This window comes from Tamandua tetradactyla, chromosome 20, assembly GCF_023851605.1.
Source record: "Tamandua tetradactyla isolate mTamTet1 chromosome 20, mTamTet1.pri, whole genome shotgun sequence".
Classification (NCBI taxonomy): domain Eukaryota; kingdom Metazoa; phylum Chordata; class Mammalia; order Pilosa; family Myrmecophagidae; genus Tamandua; species Tamandua tetradactyla.
Genome location: NC_135346.1, coordinates 10,552,036 through 10,557,174, shown reverse-complemented (window position 1 = coordinate 10,557,174; position 5,139 = coordinate 10,552,036). Strand labels below are relative to the sequence as shown.

General features: G+C 37.1%; 1 pseudogene; it reads left to right on the top strand.

Annotated features, from left to right (window-relative positions):
* Positions 1-2,942: 2,942 nt before the first annotated feature.
* Positions 2,943-4,919, top strand: LOC143664436 (coiled-coil domain-containing protein 32 pseudogene; annotated as a pseudogene).
* The last annotated feature ends 220 nt before the right edge of the window (positions 4,920-5,139 follow it).

Here is a 5,139-nt window from a genome sequence, read left to right as displayed (position 1 = left end):
AGCATGTGAATTTGGTCAGGTTTTCTCAGTGTGTTCTTCAAATCTTTGTATCCTTTCTGGGTTTTTTGTTTTTGTTTTTTGGTACATATGTTCTGTCAATCACAGAGTCGTATGTGACAAATCTTCCTCCATGGTTGTGGATTCTTGTAGTTCTGTCAGTTTTCCATTGTGTATTTTGAGGCTATGCATACAAACTTTAAAGTGTTGCATCCTCTTCAATTAAACATTTCATTGTTATAAAGTGATTTTTTTCTAGAAATGCTGTTTTGCCTTAAAGTCTATTTTGTCTTACATTAATGTGGTTCCACTGATTCTCTGTCGGTTATTGCTTGCATGATATAACTTTCTCCACTCTTTTATTTTCAACTTCTCTTATGTTTTAGATATGTCTCTGGTAAAGAGCATATATAGTCAAATTTTGCTTTTTAAATCCAGTCTTCCTGTTTTACCTGGATTGTTTAGTTTTTTTTTTAAGACTTTAGAACTGCTGTTATATTTTGGATTAATTTACCATGTTATATGGGGATTGTCATTTTTCCTGCTTATGCTATTTCTTTTTTCCCTTTCATTCTTTCATATTGATTATATTTTGTCATTCTTTTTCTTTTCCTCATTAGTTCGAAAGTTATTCACTCTATTTCTAGTCTTTTAGCAGTTACCTTAGTAATTACATCATTCATAACTTAGCGAAGACTAAAACTAATCATTACCTTTATTTTCCTCTTGGACAATGCAATGATGTTGAAACAACTTCACAACATTTACTCATTTCCCAACTTATATGTTCTCATTTTTGCATATTTTTCCTCCATATTTTAACTCTATGGGAAATTATTATTATCATTTTATGCAGTCTGTATAGCTCTATACCCATATTTTCACCTTCTCTCCCCTCCTTCTTTCCTGCACCTCAAGCCTCCTATCTGGAATCACTTTCCTAATGCACTGAGTATATCTCCCAGCATTTCCATCAGCAGGTGACTATAGGATCTCTTTTTATTTCTGAAAATGTAATATTTTTTTCTGGATATAAAATTCCAAGTAGTCAGTTATTTCCTCAGCACATCGAATACATCATTCCACTGTCTTCTGGTTTTATTGTTGCTAATGAAAAGTCAGCTGCCAATCTATCTCTTACTCCTTTGAAGTTAATGTCCTTGTTCCCAGGCTGCATTTAGACTCCCTATTTGTTTTTATGTTTATAGTTTAACTATGATGTGGACTTTTTTCATTTTTGTTTTTGAATTAATTAAGTTTCTTGAATGTGACAATTGATGTTTTACATCAGTTTTGGAAAAATCTCACTATTGTCTCTATTTCCTCTGCCTCACTTTTTCTGTCTGCCCTATTTAGAATTCTGATTAAACATGAGCTAACATTTTTCATTTGATCCTCCATATCTCTTAATTTCCTTTTCGTATTTTTTCTTTTGTCTTTCTCTCTGTTATAATTTGGATATTATATCACAGATTATATCTGTCTTTTAGTTTATTGAATCTCTTTAATCTAATCTGCTACTAAACCTCCCCATTGAATTTTTGTGAGTATTGTGCTTGTTTCAGTTTACTAAAACTACCAGAATGTAATGTACCAGAAATCGGTTGGCTTTTACAATGGGGATTTATTAACATACAGATTTACAGTTCTTAGACCATGAAAATGTCCAAATTAAGGCATCAAGAGGATGATGATATCTGGACTCTGGTATGTGGGGCTCCTTTGTCACGTGGGATGGTACATGAACAGCATCTGCTGGTCCTTCACTCCTGGTTCCCTTGTTTTTAGGTTCTGGTTCCAGGGCTTCCTTGTGGGTCCTCTCCTAGCTTCCCCAGGGATTTCTCTCTCAGCTCTCTTGCTTTTCTGTCCTTTAATCTTTCATAAAGGACTCCAGCAAAAGGATCAAGACTCACCTTGAATAGTGTGGGTCACATCTCAGTTGAAACAACCTAACCCAAAGGTCCCACCCATAACATATCTGCACCCACAAGAATGGATTAAACTAGCATGGCCTTTTCTGGGGTACCTCGCAGCTTCAAACCAATACAATGTTTTAGTCTTTTTTAAATTCCAGAAGCTCTACTTTACTCTTTTTAAAAACTGCTAGGTCCATGTGATCATCTCAATTGACCCAGAAAAGACATTTGACAGAATCCAACATTCTTCCATGACAAAGACATTTGGAAAAATGATAATAGAATATCAACAGGTTAGAGGGCATTCATGAAAAACCCAGAGCTAACATTATAATCAATGGTAAAAGACTGAAATCTTTCCCCGAAGCTCAGGAGTAAACAAGAATGCCCACTCTCACCACTGTTATTCAACATTGTACTGGAAGTTCTATCCAGAGCAATTAGGCAAGAAAAAGAAATAAACAGTATCCATATTGGAAAGGAAGAAGTAAAACTATTTCTATTTGCAAATGGCCTGATTCTAAATATAGAAATCTCAGAGAATCTGTATGAAAGTTACTAGAACTAATCAACAAATTCAGTAAAGATGCAGAGTACAAGATCAGCACAACAAATCACTTGTGTTTCTACAAACCAGTAGTGAACAATCTGAAAAGGAAATCATGAAAAAAATTCCATTTAAAATACCATCTAAAGGAATACATACCTAGAAATAAATTTATCCAAGGAGGTGAAAGTTTTGTAAACTTTAAATGAGGAAGGAAACATTGCTGAAAAAAAAATTAAAGGAGACTTAATAAATGGAAAGACATAAAATATTCATGGATGGATTTGAAGGCTTAGTATTGTTAAGGTGGCAATACTACCTAAAATGATCAATGCAATCCTATCAAAATTCCAGCAGCCTTTTTTGATAAAATGAAAAAGCTAATCCTCAAATTCATATTGAATTTCAAGGGTCACCAAATAGCAAAACAATAATGAAAAAGAACAAACTTCTTAAATCTCAAAATTTACTACAAAGCTACAGTAATTAAAACAGTGTGGTACTGGCATAAGGATAGACATTTAGACCAATGCAATAGAATTGAGAATACAGAAATAAACCCACACATCTATGACTAGTTGACTTTTGATGAGGGTGCTAAATCCATGTAAAGGGGAAAAAGTAGTCTCTTCAACAAATGGTGTAGGGCCAACTGGAAATCCACATGCAAAAGAATGAATGATGGCATTTTCCTTCTGCCCAGCATTTACCTGCTGCTGGGTTGGCAGATTCCAAATGAAAATGAGAATGTTTGAGAGCCCTGACTCTAGATCCACAAGGTCTGGCCAGGATCTCTAGGCTGAAATCTGTTCCTGTCTCCAAATCCTGACAAAGAGGATGGTGTCAACAACGCCTTTTCAGATTCCTTGTTGAATTCTTATCCTCTGGACAAAGGTCAAGGCAAGGCAACAGTCTTTGCTGTGCAGCCAGCTCTAAAGCCTTGGGCTAACCTTGCAGGATTCAGAAGTTTATTTAGCATCTCTAGAGAAGAAACTCAGAAAAATCAAAGGTTTAAATCAGGAAGTGTCTTTCAAGGACATGCTTTAAACCCTGGCCCAAACCAAGAAGGAATGCTAGGATCTGTCCCTCCAGGAGAAGTTAGGGTCAGACTTCTTTGTGGATGGACTTGATTCTGATGAGAGCATCTTGCAACATTTCAAAAGGTGGCGCCAGCCAGATAAAGTAGCCATCAGCAGAGAGGAGGTCTAGTGCCTGATTCCTCCAGAGTCACAGGTCGAGAAGCCAGAGGTTGAGGAGGAGTCAGCGGCAGGGAAACAGTAACTTACACACACACACCAAGCAGCTGTCTCGGGTCCAGAGTGAAAGGTGGAGACATGCACGGAGGGAAAACACCCAAGCTTCCACTCCATAAAGCAAACAGCTGTAGGCCCCCCGAGGACATGTCTGAGACTGGCATGTGTGACCAGACGAAGTGACTGAACCAAGGCATGCTGGATCAAAGGACTGCTTTCCTCTGTGTCTCGCAGCTGGCTGAGCTCTGCTGCTGCAGGTTAGAAGTCTGCTAAAATCCAGTGAAGGACCGAGTATGAAAGTTCTTGGAGAAACGGATGCCCTTGTATAAGCTAAGTGAGCCACATCTTTCTTCTCACTTCTGGGTGTTTCCTGCGAAGTCTTTCCAGACTAAATGGTCAGGAGTAACTGCGGCCAAGGAGAGTGAAGTCTGCCTCCTCGAATCCAAGCCCTGCCTGTTTTATAATGTATCGATAGTCAATATAGGGACTTTATGGAAAGACGCCCAGCTTTTCCTTTGATTTGTTCCTTGAAGGGAAAATGGGTGGAAGAAGTATGAAAATGTGGGTATTAATGGGTGGATTGTATATTTTCTATTTCATGCATGATTTGCTCCCCACCCCACCTTCCTCCTGCACTTAAAAAGGCCAGGTTCAAAATTAGACTGGTAAATCTGATGTCAATGTGTGGCACTGCCCTTGACTAGTTCCAGGTTTGCCCTTGTGGCAGCTTTCCTGACTGAGCTGGAGACCCCTGTTAGCTTATCATGTTCTAGCTCAGTATGTTTAGTCCATATACAGCTTTTCTTACTGGGGAAAAAAAAAAGAACGAACGAGGACCCCTACCTCTCACCATATTAAAAAGTTAATTCAAAATGGGTCAAAAAAACCTAAATATAAGATCCAATTCTATAAAACTCTTAGTAGAAAACATGGGGAAATATCTTCATGCCCTTGTAGGTGATGGACAGATGGACTTTAGAACAGAAACACAAATGACAAAAGAAAAAATAAATAAATTAGACTTCACTAAAATGAAAAACTTCTGTGCATCAAAGAACTTTAGTAAGAGAGTGAAAAGACAACCTACAGAATGGGAGAAAATATTTGGAAACCATATATCTGGTAAGGGTTTAATATCCAGAATATATAAAGAAATCCTAAAATTCAATGACAAAGAGACAACCCAATTAAGAAAGAAGAATTTAAAATGGCCAATAAGTATATGAAAAGATGCTCAACATCATTAGCATTAGATAAATGCAAATTAAAACTATAATGAGATACTACTTCATACTCCTTAGCATGGGTATTATTAGAAAAAACAACAACTGAAAATAATAAGTGTTAGAGAGGACACAGAGAAATAGAATCCCTCGTACACCGTCAGTGGGGATATGAAATGATGTACCCACTGAGGAAAAGCTTG